Below are 21241 nucleotides of genomic sequence, written 5' to 3'. Positions count from 1 at the left end.
ACCCATACCCTAACATCTCAACTAAACCATGGCACTGAGTGCCACATCCAGTCTTTTCTTAAACACATCTAGGGATGGTGACTCCACCACCTCCCCAGGCAGACCATTCCAGAACTTTATCACCCTTTCTGCAAAAAGCTTTTTCCTAATATCCAACCTATATTTCCCCTGTCACAGCTTGAGACTGTGTCCTCTGGTTCTGTCAGTTGCTTCCTGGTGAAAGAGACCAACCCCCATCTGACTACAACCACCTTTCAGGAAGTTGTAGAGAGTGATAAGGTGTCACGATCTGCTTGTGCAGGGTGTCGTGATGGTTCTTTTCACTGATCCCAAAAGTGCAAAAAAGGCAAACAGCAAGGGAGTATCAGTTAATCACAACAAATGCACCTTTATTAGGGGCCAAAACAGTAAATGCGATAGTGGGGATCAAAAAGGAGATAAAAGGATGGGGGGGGGCAGGGGATGGGAATAGCTACCAACACAGGTGAGATCCTCAGTGGTCCGGACGATGGAGATCCGTCTTGTCGTGTTGGGGAAGTCTTCCAAGTTCTGGTCAACTCAGGGGTTCAGTTATAGTCCACAGAGGAAAAAGGGGGGAACATGCAGGACAATGAGAGTCTATTGTAATTGCTGCGGGGGAACAGGTGAGTCCACTGAAGCCACCAAGGCAGGATGAACACAATAAAGAATAAGTCCATTGGAATTACCGAAGAAGAGCAGGTCATGTCATTAGTGGTTTCCCCACTCCCTGTGGTAGAGGTCTCAGTCTCAGTCCTTAGGAGAAGGGTTTTCAATCTCTGTCCATCTGTCACAGTTGTAACAAGGCAGATGAGAGGTCTTCGGTGAGAGACTACTAGGGTCACCCCAAAAGTTCATTTGGCTTAAAAGAGGAGAGTGGGCAAATATGCAGTAGGCTGTTCCTTGCTGGGTCCATGCCAAGTCTTTGACGATTCCTTGCCAAGTCCTTGCCAAGTTTTTGCCAGGCCTTGTTTGGAACAGCTAACGTAACGGTAGAGCAGTTGCACCTGCACTGCTGCTCCCTCCAACCCAGAACTGTAGTGGGGGAAGGGGTTTTTCCTCGTGGCAATCGAAAGGCAAAAGGAGAATGAGGGGGGCTTCAGATGGCCTCTTACATAAGGTCACCTCTGAGTCTCCTTTTCCCCAGGCTAAACAACCCCAGCTCCCTCAGTCCTTCCTCATAGGGCTTGTGTTCCAAGCCCCTCACCAACCTAATTGCCGTTGTCTTGGTTTGAAAAGACAGGAGTCTGTGAAGGAAGGCAAGGGCCTCCTGTGAAATGGAAAAGGTAAACTCCCTCCCTCCAAATTACCACAATTTCAAAATAAAAAGGCTCTCAGGCAAAGATATGGGAATGGGAATAACAGTTCTTTACTAGGAAAAAAAAAACTAAATTTAAAAAAATGTAATTAGTACAAACAAAACTACTGATAGAGTCAGAAACCTGCCACCCCGAGGAGTCAGGGTTGGTGATAGTCCAGTTAAATGGTGGCTGCTCCCCCTGGAGTGGCAGATGAAATGCTGCTGAAGTGATGATTTAGTAGAAGGGTGTAGTTTTCTCAGAAGGTCTGGTGATAGAGTAGATGGGCCTGGTCTTCCTCTGGGAATCCAGTGAAGAGGCTGTGCTGATGTCCCAAAAAATGCTGATTTTATGCAGGTAGGGATGCTTGGCTCCTCCCTCTGGGTGGAGCATCTCACAATGGGATGATGTAACTTTCTCAGTCTTGCAGTGAGCCATTCAATGGCCCATTAACAGAAGATATCTCCCCGGGGGGAGACATTGTTCTTGGAAGAGATAAGAAAACTGCCCAACAGAAGATACCTGCCCCACCTCCGACAGATGGCAAATAGAATATATGCTTATCTTACAAGCCAAGACAGTCGTCTTCTGGATGTGCTCAAGCATCTCAACGTCCTTCCTAAATGGACGGGTCCAGAACTAGACGCAGCACTCAAGGTGTGGCCTCACCAGTGCCGAGTATAGGGGAAGGATGACCTCCCTGGTCCTGCTCGCCACACTATTCCTGATACAGGCCAGGATGCTGTTGGCTTTCTTGGCCACCAGGGGACATTGCTGGCTCATGTTCAGTCAGCTGTCAACCAGTACCCCCAGGTCCTTTTCTACCTGGGCACTGTCCAGCAACACTGTTCCCAGCCTATAGCGTTGCCGGGGGTTATTGGGTTATTGTGGCCAAAATGCAGGACTCGGCACTTGGATTTATTAAACTTTGTCCTGTTAGACTCAGCTCATCCATTCAACCGTTCCAAGTCTCTCTGCAGAGCCCTCCTACGCTCCAACAGATCGACGCACAATCCTAGCTTAGTGTCATCCACAAACTTACTGATGAAAGACTCAATCCCCTCATCCATGTCATCCATAAAGATATTAAACAGATCTTGCCCTGGCACAGACCACTGAGGGGCACCACTGGTGACTGGCCACCAGCTGTATGCAGCACCATTCACCACTCTCTGGGCCTGGCCATCTAGCCAGTTCTTAACCCAGTAAAGCGTGCTTCTGTCCAAGCCGTGGGCTGCCAGCTTTTCCAGGAGTGTGCTATGGGAGACAATGTCAAAGGCCTTGCTGAAGTCCAGGTGGACAACATCAACAGCTTTTCCTGCATCTACCAGGCGGCTCACTTGGTCATAAAAGGAGATCAGGTTGGTCAAACACGACCTACCCATCCTAAACCCATGTTGTCTGGGTCTAATACCCTGGCCATCCTGTAAGTTCTGTGGGATGACACTCAATATAAACTGTTCCATAACCTTGCCTGGTACAGAGGTCAGGCTTGTTGGCCATGGAGAGAGACGGGGAAGACTGATGGTGATCAGAATCCGATTTTATTGTGGGATACAAACGCTTATATTCTATTTTAGGGAGACTAGTCATGTACTACAATGATTAGGTTAAAATCACATACACAAACTCATGCATATAACAACATTTCTAGTTTGCAGAGTTTAATGAGATTTTCTTTTTCTGGTAAACCTGTCTGATTGAATCTTCTTGCAATCTAGGTCTAATTTTCAAAGTTCCGTTTGCTTTTGCCAAGGCATTCTGTTATCAAATCTCTTATGTTAACCAGGTGCAAAGTCCATCATCTGTCTTGTGTCCCAATATTTCCCCCTTTCCTTTCAACCAAATAGACTCCTTTAATGGCCTTATTAATTAATCTATGCACACCTTGAAAGGCATCATGATTAATACAATTATTATCAAAATTATCACATACATACCTATCTTAAAAAGAATATTTTAGTTAAAATCCCCAGCCACTAAAAAGCTTAGGCTTGATCTTTTTAAACTAAAAACATTCCTGATGGCAGCTGCATTACTGGATTTAGAAAGGCTGCCAGAAGTGTAATTGTATCAAAAGGTTTGATTCTTATACACAGGGTGATAGGGAGAAACATTTTAGACTGATTCTTTCCCACATATTTAAAATTAACACAAAAATCCAATTTCACAGAACCCAGGAATTCTAATTCTTGGGATTTCAAGGTTGTTTCAGGAGGGTAAGCGATCCAATTTGATATTATTTGCTTTCAAAATTTTTAGTTTAAATATTAGTGTAAAATTCTGGAGGGGATATATTCCCCCCTAATTTTTTTGTTGTTTTTTAAATAACGTGTGTTTTTCATTATGAACATAAAGGTAACATAAAAGCATAACAATATGTGTTATCAATAAATCAGTCAATTTTAATAATTAAAGGAATTTATTAAATTAAATCAAAGTAAAATTGGAAAAGCCACAAGCAAATCAGCACTGAGCCAAGCGATCGGTGCTGGGTGAACTGGGTCCAGACTAATGCAGCATCGTACCCTAGCAGCTCACAAGGTACTGATTTCACAGGGTGTTTTCTATGCTGTTTTTAGACTTAGCGGGATTCTAGGGGGGTCCTCCTGTTTTCTTTTGTCTTTTTTCACATATTCATGTATGTTCTTTTCTTGTGGTGCTTCTAAACAGAGGTTTTCCTGGAATAACAGGATTGCTGAAATCCTGTTAGATGGTAATCCCCTCGAATATCTTGTTCTGGTGACGAATATTTATCTTATCGTTCAAGGCATATCTTCTAGACAAGAATAATCCTTCAGAATAACCATCTTTTGAGACAGGAATTTATTCTGTGTATATTGCTCCTTCCTGTCACTTGGTTCCATTAAAAAGAATACTGTATTTTTTAGTCCTGAGCATGAATTTATTCTAAATAATATATTACAATATGTAACAAAACAATAAACTTATACTAAGTAAAAATAAATCAGATAATAGATACAATTAGTAGCACATGAAAAATAGAATGGTGATTTTAAACAATGCATAATCAATTTCTTAAGTATTGTACTATTACTTAGAGTCTGTAGTAATTGGCAAGCTTCATTTTTAAAGTGAGAGCTTAGAAAATCATTCCTGGGTAAGATTTCCAAGTTCACCTTATAAGGAGGTTTAGCTATTATTGAAGCTATACGTGGAACAAATAGACTCCACAACCTGATGTAGCTATGAAGTGAGTATGTATTGTCAGCGCCTGGCACAAGCGAGATAGCTCTCGTGAAAACTTGTGCCCCAAGCCCTGGTCTGAGCTACATCTTTATTCACAAAGGTGTTCCATATACATTACATTGCACAACTTTTCCATGCATATTCAACCCCTGGCCCCGCATGTCTTAGCTTCGCATGGTAATTAGATTCACGCCCTTCTGAGCATGCGTTGTTCATGGTGGTGGTCGTACGGGGGTCTTTGGTGGTCTCTGAGGCTGAAGGCCATGGTCTTCATCATGATTGAACTTTTGAACTTTTCTCCTTTGCGCCTGCGCTTTGGTCCCTTTGTGGTTATCTGAGTACGTCTGTTGATTTTGATCAGCTTGGAGACAGAGGAGCTCCTTTATCTAGGTTTCTTGCATTCCTTAGTCTTCTCCTGGTATTGTTCTTTATAGCAAGAAGCTTCAGAAATTTGCATTTTCCTATGCCCTTTGTACCATGGCAGAGGTTTCTTAAGTAAAAGGTTAAAATTCAACACACAATTCTACAAGCTAAAATTTAAATGCTTAATTCATATTGCTGACTTAAGCAAACCTCCAAAACCTCCATTTCATTATAGGTCCAAATCTGGTAAGTTAAAATTACTTGAATATAATTTTGGTGCAGAAAAATTTCTCTACTAGTTAAGGCCAGGACTTGGCCAGGGTCCAGGTTTCTAACTGGAAGAGTCTTTTTAATATATTTTAAAAACCTCTTATCAATAGTAGTTAGAAAAATAATATGTCTTATAAATAGCTATACAAAAATATGTGAAGGTTTGTAAAGTAGCCATCTTTCTCATTTATCGTTAGTCAATGGTACCATAGACAAATAGCAAATGAATAAAGTAATGCTTGTTATAAAAAGTCAGTGAATTCACATCACAACAATAAGATTAACAGCATAATCAGGGTTACTAATATATCAGTAGAAACTGTCTTAAGAAATTTAGGTTATATTTTCCTAGACATATATGATATTAAAGCAAAAAATAAAAACCAAAGCATTAAATAACTCATAACTAATAAAGGTCATGATATGGAATTGTTTCTCATTCTTCAGTGTTACTTATAAAAAATAAAATAGAAAAAATTGTTCTTATTTCTGTAACAAAATAGTGCTATCTTGTAATTTAAATGAGCAAATTTGAACAAAATTCATCCAGACTTTATGTCATTCACTTGTATAGCAAAGGAATTATAACTCAAACAGGTATACTTCAACAAAACTTAGAATCAACTTCATTAAAACGTAACCTTAATAAATATATCTAAAAGAACTTAAAGTTAACATCTCCGAGACTAAACAAAAATCAATCTTAACAGTAATTAACTTATTTAAACTCTATTATTGCAAAAAGGTTACTGAAAATTTGTCATGTAACAGTTAAACATCAATATAATTATGCAAGTAAACAACTGTACTTAAATATTTACAATAAAGTTACCTTGTTAGAACTATGGAGTAAAAAGCAAGCACTTACTAAAGCTGACAGTGGAGTTAAGTCTCAAATAATTACTGCAGATAAAGTTCAAGGTTTGTTTTGAATGTGAGCTAAAGAATCTTGAATTTACAACTTATCTAATTACTCTCAGTGAACTATGCAGATTTGCTATGTTACTAATATGTAAGAAGACACCACCTCTATACAAACACCTTTGAATTTTTCTAGTAACAATCCTGTTAAAAATCACAAATCAATTCAATTGTGAATTGATTAGAAGGTAAATCTTAACACCGGCTGGTGCCAGGCGGGGGGTGTCGCACTCCCTGCAGTAGCTTTTAAAGATTGCTTGTAGGATAGATTTAAGTTTGGCTTAATAAGAGTAATGGTATACAAATATTGAAGGCTAAAACAAAAAGAGATCTCGTTATGTAGTACTAAATAGCTGTACCGAAAAATTCACAACAAAATACATTGTTAAAAAAGAAAAAAAGGCAAGTAACTGGAAAGTGTAACCCATTTCACCAGGGCTTGGTGTCCCTCAGGGCTTTAGATCTGTATCAACTGTCCCTTTGGCAGCCCTGCTGCTCCTTCCAATGCTTGCAAGTGCCTAGGGCACTTCAGCCAGGGACCATTGTGGGGGTGTCGAGTGTCCCCAGTGACTCCTATACAAAATCTGAATGCATAAAAATTCCCCACTGTGTTAACACATCCCTCCCCCACAAAACCAGAGGGACAGACAGCACAAAAAGTTTAACTTTGACGATCCGCCCATCAGGCCCTGTTATTTGCACCAAGTGTTGGCTTTGCAGGCTTTGGTGTTTTCCACCCAAGCTGGAAAGTACCTGAGTCGTTAATGGCCAATCACTGGGCCATTGGCTTTTGAGATAAGTCACGTAGGCTCCTGTATCAGAGTCCTGTTAGGAGTGTGTCTTTTACCTTTCAAAGTCACTTTGCATTGGCATGTGGGACACAGACCTGTGGAAGCAAAAAATCTGTGGGACCCATGTGTAGCCAAGAATCCCCCTCCCTCAGTTCAGTTATCCGGGGGTGCAGATAGGGGTGCTGCTGGAAAAGTATAAGTTGGGCTATATGGCTCCCAGCCGGGACTACACAGGGTGGCTGGGGAGTCCATGCCATGAGTCAGAGTCAATAGCTACAGGGACAACAAACAATCCTGTTATCGAGGTGAAAGATTGGCCCAGAAGCAATGCATAGGCTGTCCCGGTGGTCTCAAAACTCCTGTGGGAGGCAAATGGACAGATGAATCAAGCAACGTTATTGTGTTGGAGGTTGCCAGGTCCATTCCTGCGCTGCCTGGGGTGGCTCGTTGTAGGTCAGTGACGGTCCGGCCAGGGCTGCCTGTGGTCCGGCGAAGGCTGCTTGGGGCAGCGGCTGGGATGAGGCTTGGTCTGCTCTGACACATCGGCTGGAGCATGTGTCTTTGCGTGGTGCTGTGCTTCATGCTTTGACTCCGGTTTCCCGATATCGGACGCCCTTCAAAATCATACTTGGACCGAGATTGATTAGCCTTCCCTTATGGCACCGAGGGCAAACACTGGGAGTTTTGGATCTGGCCTCTCCGTTTTCAAAACAGTCCTTTTTCAAATGCCGAGATTTCCCGCAAGTTTGGGGGTCCCCCTCCTTAAGAGTCTTTTTCTTTAGTTGCATCCAGTTATCATGAGGGTCAAGAAGGAATGGATCAGTCTCATAATCTGAATCTATCGGTCCCGGATCGAAGAGCTCCCCTTTCTCCTCCCTGCTAGAGGTGCGGTTAGTGATATAAACTGCTAACGACCGTGGGAAAGGATGCCTTCCCCTCCTTTGTCTGGGCAGGGGCAGAGCTCCCCTTTCTCCTCCCTGCTAGAGGTGCGGTTAGTGATATAAACTGCTAACGACCGTGGGAAAGGATGCCTTCCCCTCCTTTGTCTGGGCAGGGGCGAGGTTGATGGCTGAGGCCACTCTTCAGTATCAGAGGTGCCAGTTTCAAATGGGCAGGGAGAGTCAGAGCAAGGAGAGCCAGAGCGGGGTAGGGGACTGTCGGCATACGGCTACTCTCGCTTTTGCAATTTCTTAAAAAGTACTCTCCAGGATGGGAGTAAAAGTGACTTAAGGTCCTCCTTTAAGACGGGGGAGTTATGCCTGCCCAGAAGGGCGAGCATGGTTTCATAGACGTCTCTCTTTGGACATATCCTTTCCCATTCTTTTTAGTTCCTTTTTTTTTAGTTCCCCTGGCTCACCTGCCAATCGCAGCAGACCGGCGATTGTGGGCCTAGACGTGGTTCTCTCACCTTCACGATCAGTTCCAGGGGCTCGCCGACTGCCCACCAGTCAGGCCGGTTCATTTCCTCACACGGAGGTACCAATTGTCGGCAATGGAGAGAGACAGGGAAGACTGATGGTGATTAGAATCCGATTTTATTGTGGGATACAAACGCTTATATTCTATTTTAGGGAGACTAGTCATGTACTACAATGATTAGGTTAAAATCACATACACAAACTCATGCATATAACAACATTTCTAGTTTGCAGAGTTTAATGAGATTTTCTTTTTCTGGTAAACCTGTCTGATTGAATTTTTTTGCAATCTAGGTCTAATTTTCAAAGTTCTGTTTGCTTTTGCCAAGGCATTCTGTTATCAAATCTCTTATGTTAACCAGGTGCAAAGTCCATCATCTGTCTTGTGTCCTAATATCCCAATAAGGCTAACCGGCCTATAATTGCCAGGATTCTTCCCACCCTTTTTGTGAATGGGCATCACATTGGCCACCTTCCAGTCATCTGGAACCTCACCAGTGAGCCAGGACTGCTGGTAAATGATAGAGATTTGCTTAACAAGCTCATCTGCCAGCTCCCTCATCACCCTGGGATGGATCCCATCTGGTCCCATGGATTAATGAATATCCAAGCGGCTCAGCAGTTCTCTGACTGCCTCCTCTTGGATAATGGGGGGACCATTCTGCTCCCTGATATCATTAAGCAACCCAAGAGGACAGTTATCCTGAAGGCAAGTCTTCTCACTAAAAACTGAGACAAAGAAGGCGTTAAGCACCTCTGCCTTCTCCTCATCTGCAGTTACTAAGTTCCCTTCTGCATCTAATAAAGAAAAAAGGTTAGTCTTACTCTTCCTTTTACCATTAATATATTTATAAAAATATTTTTTGTTATCCTTTGCAAAAGTCACCATTTTAAGTTTGAACTGAGCTTTAGCCTACGTAATTTTTTTTCTACATACTCTAGCAGGCCTCTTAAACACTACCTGAGAAACCTGACCCTCCTTCCAAAGATAATACATCCTTTTTTTATTCCTGAGCTCCTCCAAAACCTCCTTGCCCATCCAGGCTGGACATTTGCCTCGTTGACTTGTCTTTTAGCACACAGGGACAGTCTGTTCCTGTGCCCACAAGATCTACATTTTGAAGCACGCCCACCCTTCCTGAACTCCTTTATTTTTAAGGACTACTTCCCAAGGAACTCTCTGAATATATCTCCTGAATAGGTCAAAGTATGCCCTCCGAAAGTCCAATGTAAAAGTCTTATTAATGTTCCCCTTGACTTCACCAAATATTGAGAATTTTATAATTTCATGATCACTGTTATAGGTAAAAATGATCAAGCCGAATTTAATAATTAACAAAATAGATTTTTATTTCGTGACCGAGATTTGGTCCAAGATAGCCACAATCAAAAGGTCAGTGCCGAGCCCGGGGATTGGTGCTGGGTGAGACATAAGTCCGACCTCTACAGCATAGGGTCTCCTATGCTCACACCAACTGTTCTGTCCGAGCAGTTCTTATACTGTCTATTCTGCCTGAGACAGGGTTTCTTTTCTTCTTTTCAACAGTTCACATATTCATGTACTTTCTTTTCTCTGCATCGAGCTGAACAAAAAGCGTCTAGGAAGAGATGTATGCTGATCATGGCGTTACTGGAACTCGGCATTGAGATGCGCCTTCCTGATGGCTCTGGTTATCTCAATCTGAGATATTTATCGAACATTCATCATCTGGGTGTTCCTTGGATCACCTTGGAGAAGCACCTATCTCCAAGGGAGAAGCACCTATCTCCTTGCCAGCCAGGTTTATTCGCTTGCAAATTAGGTTCTTTTCTCCCTGCTGCCAGCTGCGGTTTCAAAATACTGTGAAGCAACCTTCCCATACCCAGCTTGAGTGCTTAAGAGAACTTACAGGAATATTTCTAATATAACATATTTCATACATCTATTTCTCATAAGCACGAATTATCCAAAATACACATAACAATCACTGTGCCCCAAGCAACCTCCAACCACCACATCTCCCACCAACCCATCTCTATTTGCAAATAACAGATCTGAGACATTAATTTTGAAGAATTAAGACTTTTAGGAAAGTTAGGATAATAGTTAAATTAGATGTTGCTGAGTTAGCGGAAGTGGATATATAGGCTTTGTTCATAGTTAACAGTATCTGGATCTTAGATAAGATATCCAGGATCTAGTAACTCATTGCTTGTCAACTTTATGTTTGGGTAGCTGTGCTTATCATGAAAAACAGAATGTGATAAACAGATTTCGGGGACACAAAAAGAGTTGCAGACTTCCCATACTTGAGGAATCCATTGAACACTGGAAAACTACAGGGATTCATTTGTCACGTATGCATTGAAAAGGTAGAAAGGTCAGAACGAGGAAGACTTATTTTACTTCCTCATTTTGGAGACCCTTCCCCAAAATGGACCCCCGACTCATTTCAGGGAACAAAACTACTCATGCTTAATAGCTTTTTTGCCAATTAGCATAGGAAGCGGAGCAGAGGAAGTGATAGGGATATGAATATGCATTCATATTTTGTGTATTCAAGACTTCTGTAAATAAAAGGGCTTTGTAATACCTGTGATTTTTGCAGTGTGCATTAGGGAATTATCCCACGTGCTGCTCAGCCGTTGTAATAAACATACACTTTCTAACTTTAAACTGTTAGAGTTTTTGTCCATCTCAGTTGGATATCGATATTAGATCAATATTCATATTTTAGTAAATCAGATCTAACATAGTGCCTCCCCTGGCGGGCTCACCCACCAGCTGTGACAAAAAGTTGTCCTCCACAAACCCTAAAAACTTCCTGGACTGCTTCTTTTCAGCTGTATTGAGTTCCCAACAAATGTCTGTCAGGTTGAAATCGCCAATATGAACAAGGGCTGATGATCCAGAAACATTCTCTAGATGTTTATAGAATGAATTGTCCACCACTTCTTCCTGGTTGGGTGGACGATAACAGACTCCCAGTAGGATGTCAGCCTTATTGACCTTCCCCCTAATTCTTACCCATAGGCATTCAACTTTGTCATCATTAGTTTCAATACCTATGGCGTCCAAAGCCTCCCTAATATAAAGGGCCACCCCTCCACCTCTTTTCCCTTTCCTATTTTTCCTGAAGAGCTTGTAGCCATCCAGTGCAGCACTCCAGCCATGTGAGTCATTCCACCACATTTCTGTGATGGCAGTTACATCATAGCTCTGCTGTTGCACCATGGCCTCCAGCTCTTCTTGTTTGTTGCCCACGCTGCATGCATTAGTATACATGCACCTCAGCTGGGCTGCTGATTTCACTCCTATCTCAGGCTTACCACCCTTGGCCTGCTTCCAGACAGCCCAACAGCATCTCCTTTCCCCTTCAGACCTAGTTTAAAGCCCTCTCAGCAAGTTCTGCCAGTTCACAAGCTAAAAACCTTCTACCCTTAACAGAGAGATGAAGCCCATCTGGTTCCAGTAGGCCAGGTGCTGTAAAAGTTGCCCCATGATCAAAGAATCCAAAATTCTGCCAATGGCATCAAACCTTGAGCCACTTCTTAATAATGTGAGCTCTCCTATTCCTTTCACTGTTTTTCTCAGCCACCAAAGGGACTGAGTAAAAGACCTGTACCCCTGTCCTATCAACTGCTTGTCCCAGTACCCTAAAGTCTCTTTTAATTGTCCTGACACTCCTGTTTTCAATCTCATCACTGTCAGCCTGGAGTATCAGCAGTGGGTAATAATCAGAGGGCTGAATCAGCCCAGAAAGTCTCTCAGTAATATCCCGTACCCGGGCCCCAGGGAGGCAGCAGACATCTCTGTGGGGTGGGTCTGGTTGACATATGGGGCTCTCTGTTCCCCTCAGAAGGGAATCACCCACCACGATTACCCTTCTTTCCTTTTTGACGTTAGAGGTGGTAATCCTTCTCACATATGAATCATAATTGGGAGGCTCACTGTGCAGATAATTTTCTTCTAAATCATCTGGCTGACTCTCTAGATCCAGGAGTTCATACCTATTCTGAAGGGGTACCTGGCTTGGGAATGGGGGCCTGGAGTAATTTTTATTATTACCTCCTTGAGTAGGTATCCATTTCTACTCCCCTTCATCTACCAGGTGTCCTTCTACTGTCTGACAATGAGAGGCATGGGAGTCCTCTGACTCTTGGTGGACCTACCTCAAGGATGGAAGGGCTGAACTTCACCAATCTATTTCCCTTTCACTTTCCCTGATATTCCTTAGTCTTTCAACTTCTTCTCTAAGCTCAGCCATCAGTGAAAGGAGGTCATCGCAGCCTCACAGGAGGTTGAAAAGGGTTGCGAGGTCCTCGGTCGTGATCCCTAGCAGTGGACGAACCCAGTTTATGCTCCCACATAGTTGATGTAGGTCTCTCAGGGTTCTCGGGTTGTCCTTGTTGGAGCTGATGGGGTACGATGGTCCTTTCACTGATCCAGAGTCCAAAGTAGGTCCAGGGGCAGGTGCGCTGAATCTTTTCTGTAGCAATTTCAAATCTGGCTCCTTCAATGGCTTGAATAGTCTTTTTGAGAACAATATCCAAATGTTAGTCAGTCTCGGTGCATATTAAAATATCATCCATATAGTGAAAAATTGTAACATTGGGGAATTTTTTTTTGGATGGGTGAGAGAATGCAGGCAACAAACATTTGGCAGATAGATGCAGAATTTTTCATCCCTTGGGGAAGAACTTGCCATTGATACCTTTTCAGAGGGGCTTGTCTATTAACTGATGGGACAGAAAACGCAAATCTTGGGGCATCTGGGGATGGAGAGGGATATTAAAAAAGCAATCTCTGATATCAATGACTGCCAGTATTGAGGGTGAGGGTAGGCTGGGCTGCAGAGGGCCTATGTCCTCAATGACCTCATTGATCTTCCTGAGGTCTTGCAGGAGCCTCCACCTGTCTTTGCCTGGTTTACAAATGACAAAGACAGGGGTGTTCCAAGGGCTAGTGGATGGTACTATATGGCCCTTGGACAACTGCTCCTGCACGAGGGATTCAAGTGCCTTTACTTCTGAGAGGGGTCACTGATCAATCCACACTGGTTCATCAGTTTTCCATGTGAGTGGTGTGGTAGGGCGCTCTACAGAGGCCCCGGCTAGAAATCCCGGGGTGGTGAGGGGATTTCTAGCCTTGCTCCCCATTGAGACAATAGGTCCCTGTCCCATAAGGTGATAAGTGCCCTTACCACGAAAGGTCTTACTGTGGCAACCTGACCCTCAGGTCCTTCAATAAGTATTGTCCATTTGCTCCACATAGAGGTGGCAGCTCCTCCAATCTCAGAGATTACTCCATTGGCTGGCACCAGTTCCTAGCCCTGTGGCCACTCGGAGCAGGCAATGATGGTCACATCTGTTCTGGTATCTGCCATACCTGGAAGATAACTTTGTCCCCTTTGCTAAACAAGTCACACTCTATAAGAGGTCTGTCTTGGCCCACAGTCTCTGCCCAAAAAAACATAGGGTTTTCCGGCAACATGTCAGTCCAGGTGGGTATGAAAAAAGCTTTGGCGATGAGTGTGCTCTTAGGCAAAAGCCAAGGTGGGTCTACACATAAGACAGTCACAGTAATTTCATCCCCTGGTCGCACAGTTCGGACGTCCGGTAGTACTTGTAGACTGTACGGTCTGTTAGTAGAGTCCCCTATGATTAAAATGTTCCTTGGTCCATCAGAAGGTCCAAATTCACCAGTGGGAATTTGGTAGCTCGCTTCATCATCAAACTGGATGGAAAAGGTGCTTACCAGCATGCGTCATGTCCTTGCCTGAACTTGTTGGTAGGCCTCGGAGAGTCAGCGTTCTTTCTCATAGTAGGTGTTGTCATAGATGATTTCTCAGTGCCTCAACTCTCCAAGACTGTGGGGAAAGAGGGATGGAGCAGCTTGGTATTTGGTGTCGTAGCGCAGGCCTGCCCTGCGCTTTGCTGGAAGTTTCCCTGGTGTTGCTGGTAAGACTGATGATGCTGGACCTGCTGGTGATATTGAAACTGGGGACAGTGTTTAAAATGTTCTTTAGAGGCTTGGTATACAGTGGAGGGACAACCAGTGGAGGGGTGTTTCTGCAAAAAGTCTTTATCACATTCTACCTGGAGGTGGCCCAGGTCACCACACTTAAAGCATCTCATATTTTGTTTCTTCTGTGCCACAAAGGCTTCAGCCACTCCTTTGCTGCATGCCAGGGCTGCCATATGTTCTATAGTTGTAAGATGGGTACAGGATTCCACCATTTGCTGAATGGTGGGTTCAGGGTCTGGAGGGAATGCTCTTATAATTTTCTTGCATTCCGCATTCGCATTGGACACTGGTAGTTTGCGGAGCAGCTCCTCTCTAGCCCGTGGGTAATCAATTTGCTTATCAATAGTGTCTTTTAGTCTGTCTTTGAATTTAATAAATGTCTCATCAACGCTCTGGCGAATGTCAGAGAAACTTTGTTGTGGGGTGGTGCCATCCAGTGTTTGGAATAAAGCATTCTGGGCAGCATTTTTAATGTCCTCTAGAACAGCCCTGGGGATATATTGTGCCTGCTCTTGTGGCTTTTAGAACTCGCCATCCCCACTTACTTGCTCTAAAGTCAAATTGGCCCGTCCATCCTCACCTTTGTAATTATTTAATAATGCTTTTCGTTGTTTTTTCCAAATTGATTCCCACAGAAGAAGCTCTGTGGGTGAGAGGAGGAGGGATATAATGTGCCGAAGATCATGTGGCACAAGGACATGGCCCAAGAAAGTTACTTGTAAAAGGTTTTTAAAATAGGGTGATTTTCTCCCATAATCTTTACATTCCTTACATAATTCCTTAAGTTCCCCATATGGAATTGACTCCCACTTACGGTTCCTCCCTCTTTTAAATATAGCTGGGGCTGCTGGGATTTGCAGTTTTCTAGCTATATCCCAATCACCCTCCTGATCTGCTTGCTTTTGTACCTCTGCCCAGTGATCTCCAGAATCACTATCTGAATCTGAGGAATCACTGCCCTTCTCCAGAGAGGAGGGAGATGTGCTGGTATGGGAATGAGAGCTCCAGCTGAGTGGTGAGCCCTGGTGCTCAGGGTCTTTGGTATCCAAGCTGGCTACCTTCCAGTCAGCCGCACTTCCGATTCCCACGGTGGAAGCGTGGGAACTAGGAGTGGCCAGTGGCCAGATGGAAGGGGGGGGGGGGGGGGTGGACTGCGCAAGGGAGGGGCTTCCCGATCGAAGGAGAGGGTCACAAGGCGGGGTCACTGACATGGGGGCAGAGCTCGATGCAGGGGCAGGGCCCGATGCAGGGGCGGGAGAGGGGAAGGGAGGAGGAGGATCACAGGTGCCGTTTTATGTGGCTACGGTGGGAAAATTTAATGCCAGAACATTCAAAATGGCGGCTCCGCCCACGAGGCCAGTGCCATTTTGAGCCATATAACTGAATGGGGGAATTGGGCACATGGGCATAGGAAAGAGGGTTAGGTTGGAGCCCTGGGTGGCATGGCCAGTGCCATTCTGAGAAGGGGACAGAAGAGGACTAGAGATGGCAGAAGGCAGGTAGGTCTTCTGTGCCTTTAGGCGGTTTCCATCTCCAGACATGTCCTGAGGGGATGAGGGAGCAGGGACACGGCGGGGGCGGGGGTGGACACAACAACTGGGGTAATAACTGGGGTACTTAACATTCCCCAAACTTCCCCCCAAACCATCAATCACTTCATAAATAGAATGAAAAATCGGATAAAACTTCCTAACTTGAAAATTCCCCTCAGATTGTAAGATATATAACTTTTTCCCAACTTTGTCCCAAAACTCAACCAACAAAACTGATTCTCATGTGATATCTGAAAAATATTTAAAAATCCAGGGAATAAAAGCCTTTAAATCTCTGTTAGAAAACCCAACACCATTTTTAACAAGGGTATCATAAACTTGGAAATAAACTTCATGCAGCAAGATAGTGAATTTTGCTCCCTTCCATAAGATTAAAATGCAAAAATAAAATAAAAATGTGACCTTCACCACAACATACTCACCACACCAGTTGGCCAAAAGAAAAATGCTGTGGGGGTCTCACTGATACAACTGATCCTCGATGAGGGAGGGTTGCCGGTCACTCCCTCCAGAAAGTCACCCAGAAATTTAGTTTTTTTCCTCAGGGAAACTGGAACACCCAAATGCGGCTTTTGTCCAGTGGCAGTGGCCACTGAAGACACTTTCAAGGAGCCCATGGTAAGGCCCCATGTTTGGGTGCCAATTGTAGCAGCGTGGTAAAAATGAATGGCAATTGCTGCTATTTCCCAAGAGCATCTTCTGAGAAAGCTGCTCAGGCAGGCACAAACAGTCGCTCAACTGAGACAGAATAAAAATTTAACAGGGTAGAAATCCATTTGGATTTAGGTGAAACGTGCCACTTTGAGCTTGCTAACATAAGTAAAATATGCTGTTTAGTCTGGTAACTGCAGCACTAGCAAAACTGCCCCAGCTGAGGAGAAAGAATGCAAATTTCCAAGCTAAAGAGATAAGAAAGACTCCTCAGACCTTGAAACAGACAGCACAGAGTGACCCAGGAGTTCTCTCTGTACTTTCTGACAAAAACTGAGTACAAGTGTAACTAGCCGTAAGTGTAATGCGAAATCAACAGAATTAATATGCATGAACCTATTGTGAAATTCTATGAATATGTAAATTAGCTAGAGCAATAAAAAAGGATCAGGAGTTTTCAGGGTCACGCATGTCCTGTAAAGGGGAAGAGATCCCTCACATGCGCCCAGCATTGTAATAAAAATACCGTCCCTACAAATCTTTATAGGAATTGTGGAGTCTTGATTTTTCACTGCAATTCATTATGGCAAGCCAGGAAGGAGGGTTTCTGTCCTTGCAGGGGCAGAGGGGAGAACGGACCTCCTTGGCGCCCCCCGGGGAATTTCCCTGGAGGGGGTTCCGCTCTGCCTCGCCTTGCCACCTGCAGAGACAGACAACGACCTGCTGGTGTGTGGATAAATGGTATGTATCAAAAGGGCCCTGGGGGGGTGAGAGAGAGACGGGACTGCTGGTCAGTCAGTCAAAGACGTTTGAGTGCCCAGCCTCCTTCCTGCGCCTGCAGGCAGCCCAGCCGATAGAGTGGCTGGGCTGGAGACGGGTTCACTGTTCCGACAGAGCGGCCGCTAGCGACTTCTGGGGGTGAAGTCGAGTGAACCCGAAGTTTGTGTGCTTGTAGTGTCCAGACATTGTTTAGTTAATGTGTTTGTAATCGTGTGAGTGCGTGGTGTATAAAGGGAGTGAACGAGCGAAGGAGTGAGTGTCCCCATGGCGCGGTGGGGTGTGGGGGGGTGTTCTACTCACATCTGAAGCGGCTGTGTGAGGCCCAGGGCGCCGGCTGGGATAAGCTGTGGGGGCAGGGAGTGCCCTGCAGGGAAGTGGAACAAGTGGAGAAACGTGGGTGTGGACGTTTACTGTGTTTAAAGGTGGTGATTTGTGTAGACTGTTCTCATTTTAACCGTGGTTAGATGAACTGGGGGGGGGGTGTTCCTCTGCCCCAGTGGTTCAGACCTGATTCCTGGAATTTTACTGTGTGCTGTTATTCTGATTGTGTCCAGAGTGTGTGGGGACCAGAGGAAGCTGGTGTGAATAGGTGCTGAATTGTTGTATGCTGTGTTGTGTTGAGAAAAGCAGGCACTTTAAGAGATACCACCTTTCCCAGTGAGTTTTTGTGGTTCTTCCCCCACATTGTGGTAGTTTGATTCTCGGGATTGTATGGTTGTGTTTGTAGAGATTTTAAGATTTTGTTTGCAACAAGTGTAGCATTTTATGCAGAAGAGCTACAGTATCGTGATTTATGTTGAACTGTGGTAAAAGATAAGGAGCGGGGTGGGGGTCTGTTTTTGTGAGCATATCAGAGATTTGCTGTAACAGGCACAGCCTTTTGCAGGGCAGCAAAGTAAGTGTCAGTAGAAATAATGCTTTAATTAGATTGTGCAGGAACAGAACTGGAAAAGACTGAGATTTTGTGAAAGGGAGTTTTTGGTGCATTGAGAGACTGGCACCTTGTGTGAGTACGATTGCAATACAGAGTTTGTGAGAGGGGCTGGTATTGCTGTTCTATGCCCCAAGTGTAAATTGAAGGTTCCTGATCAAGCTGATTCAGAACCTAAGATCTTAAAGCTTATGTGTGGAGGATCGCATCTGATACCTGCCACTTGGAGGTCTGTGTGTGAGAAAAACTGACAAAAGACTGTGAGGCATGGGTGGAAACGAAATAGTATAAGGAATGAGAACTAACCAGAGCAAATAAGGTGAGGTCTTGTATGCTGATATGTTTTTCACCTTAAAGAATCAGCCAGAATGGCAGAGTAACTGTGGGTTCAGAGTTCCCTCTGACCCACTGGTGTTAGCTCTTGAAAAAGAAAACAGAGCAAAGAGAAGGCAAATCAAATGTGTTGTTCAGCATGCTGTATGAGGCAGCGATGTATGAAATCAGACAAAGCTTATCATCCTCAAACACAAAAACATACATGATTTGTAAAAGGCTCCTCCTAAGGTAACGGAGGATGAGGACCTCCCCAAAAGGGAAGAGAACTCAGGCTCCAAAGGTATACCCACTCGAACCCATCCCCCTCCTGGCAGTTCAATCTCATCCAGAACTAAGAAGTAACAGACCCCTCTGCGAGAGGCAGTGGGACCAGGAGAAAGGAAAGGGTAGAATTTTGGTTGATACAAGGGCCATATATTCAGTTTTAAATAAAGCTTCATTGGGAATAACTGGCCAGTCTGAGAAGTCATACTTTTGCAAACCTTTAAAGTAACAATGGGGTATTTACAAGTTTTTGTATACACCCAACTCGCTAAACATTCTAGAATGAGGAGGTTACTCTGGAGGTAAATGATCAAAGGTACATAGAGGTATTAAGTTTAACAGCCATTGAAAACAAGGAGGAAATTAGTGAAGAGATATTAGGACAAATATTTTCAGGGGTATGGGCCTCTGATGTACCAGGGAGGGCAAAGAACGCCCCCCGCCATAGTAATCAAGCTTAAGGAAGGGACACAACCAGTGAGAATTAAGCAGTACCCCCTGAAAAAGATAGGGAAGAAATCAGTCCAATAATTGATAGTACAGGATTGAGGGCTGTCAATTAGATAACAAAGGATTTATATCCTGTGGTAGAAAATCCATATACCTTACTAACTTGTTTAACACCTGAACTAACCTGGTTTACTGTTTTAGATCTGAAAGATGCTTTCTTTTGCCTCCCTATCCACAAAGCCAGCCAGAAAATTTTTGCATTTGAATAGAAAAGCCCTAAAAGTGAGCGCAAAACCTAGCTCACATGGTCCATGTGCCTCAAGGCTTCAAAATCCCCCACTCTGTTTGGAGAACAACTTGCAAAGAACCAGAGTTCTGGGAAACTCCACAGGAAGAAGGAAGAAGACATTCAAATTTCCTAGAACTCCAAGGATACAGAGTATTAAAGAAAAAGACATAGGCATGGAAGGGTGGTGCCAGCTGTGGGTTTATAATTACAGACTGTCAGATAGAGATCTCCAGTGGACAAAGGAAGCCACACGGGCCTTTCACCAGCTAAAGAGTGCCCTCATGTCAGCTCCAGCTTTGGGACTTCCATATGTAAGTAAACTATTCTTTCTATTCTCCCGTGTGGCTCAGGACTTGAATTCATACCGGAGGGCAGTTGCTTACTTTTCCAAGCAACTAGATGCAATGCCAGAGGATGGCCAGGTTGCCTCAGAGCTGTAGCAGCAGTCGTGCTGAATATACAAGAAGCATGCAAATTTACCCTGGGACAGAAATTGACTGTACTAGTGTCCCACACAGTGTTCACAGTACTGGAAGTAAAGGGCAGCTACTGGGTCTCACCACAGAGGTTCCTGAAGTACCAGGCCAACATGGTAGAACAAGCTGATATAGAGAGAGTGGTAACTAACATTGTCAGTCCAGCTTCTTTTCTCAGTGGGAATCAAAGAGAAGCAGTACACCACGATTGCCTGGAGACTACTGAAGCTACTTACTCCAGCCATCCAGACTTAAGGGACACTCCATTGGATGATGCAGAGACCTGGTTCACTGACAGGAGTAGCTACATTGCCAGTGGAAAGTGACATGCTGGATATGCAATCACTACCAGAGAGGTAACAGAATCTGCACCCTTACCAACAGGCACCTCTGCACAGAAGGCCAAGATTATTGCACTGCACCGTGCCTTGGAAATGGCAAAAGGAAGGAGAATAAACATTTATATAGAGTCTAGATATGCATTAGGAGTTGTGCACGCACATGGAGCTGTCAAGAGAGAGAGGGGACTGCTGACCTCACAAGGAAAGAACATCAAACATGCACAAGAGATAATCCAGCTGCTGGAAGTATGCATATTAAAGCACACCAGAGAGTGAGCTCAGAATTGGGAAAAAAAAAAAAGAGCTGGTGGATAGAAAGGCAAAGGAAGCAGCAAAATGTGAGGTAATTATGGACAGATTTCCCTTAAAGGTAAGCCAGAATATAATAATACTACTAATCAAAAGGGACATATAACCAATAGGGGTGGGCTACCATTGAAGGGGAGCTGGTAATCCCTCCCTATTTGTGTGGTCACTAGTAAGGGAGGAGCACCAGAAAACACACTGGGGCCTAACTACTTAAAAGCTTCTATAAAGTGCAGCTCCTTTCCCAGAATGACCAAGGCTGCCAGTGTTACAGAGTGCATCAAAATGAAGTGTTGACTTTTAAGTGGTAGTTTTCACAGGCTTTTTACACATATCTGATTTAAAGGATCATTACCAGGAATTTATATGCCACTATTACTCAGGTGAACTGACAGTGTGATCCTTGCCTCCAGACTAACCCCAAGAATACCCCCAGACAAAACTTGATCAGATTGGGAGGGGCCATGGATCTGGACAGCAGTGGTAAATTGGCTTTTCAAAACCCCCATGGAAAGGGGGGTGTCAGTATTTATGAGTATTGGCAAATACATTTTCAGGGTGTCCAGAA

The 21241-nt window shown here is 44.1% G+C and overlaps 1 protein-coding gene across 1 annotated transcript in view; it reads left to right on the top strand.

Moving 5' to 3' along the window:
- LOC128782885 (zinc finger SWIM domain-containing protein 6-like) overlaps positions 1–21241 on the top strand; it is a 294559-nt gene that overhangs the window by 65428 nt on the left and 207890 nt on the right. The gene's annotated exons all lie outside the window — the stretch shown is intronic.

Source organism: Vidua chalybeata, assembly GCF_026979565.1.
Source record: "Vidua chalybeata isolate OUT-0048 chromosome W unlocalized genomic scaffold, bVidCha1 merged haplotype SUPER_W_unloc_3, whole genome shotgun sequence".
Lineage (NCBI taxonomy): Eukaryota > Metazoa > Chordata > Aves > Passeriformes > Viduidae > Vidua > Vidua chalybeata.
The sequence above is the reverse complement of the archived record's forward strand: the minus strand, read 5'-3'. Positions and strand labels throughout refer to the sequence as shown.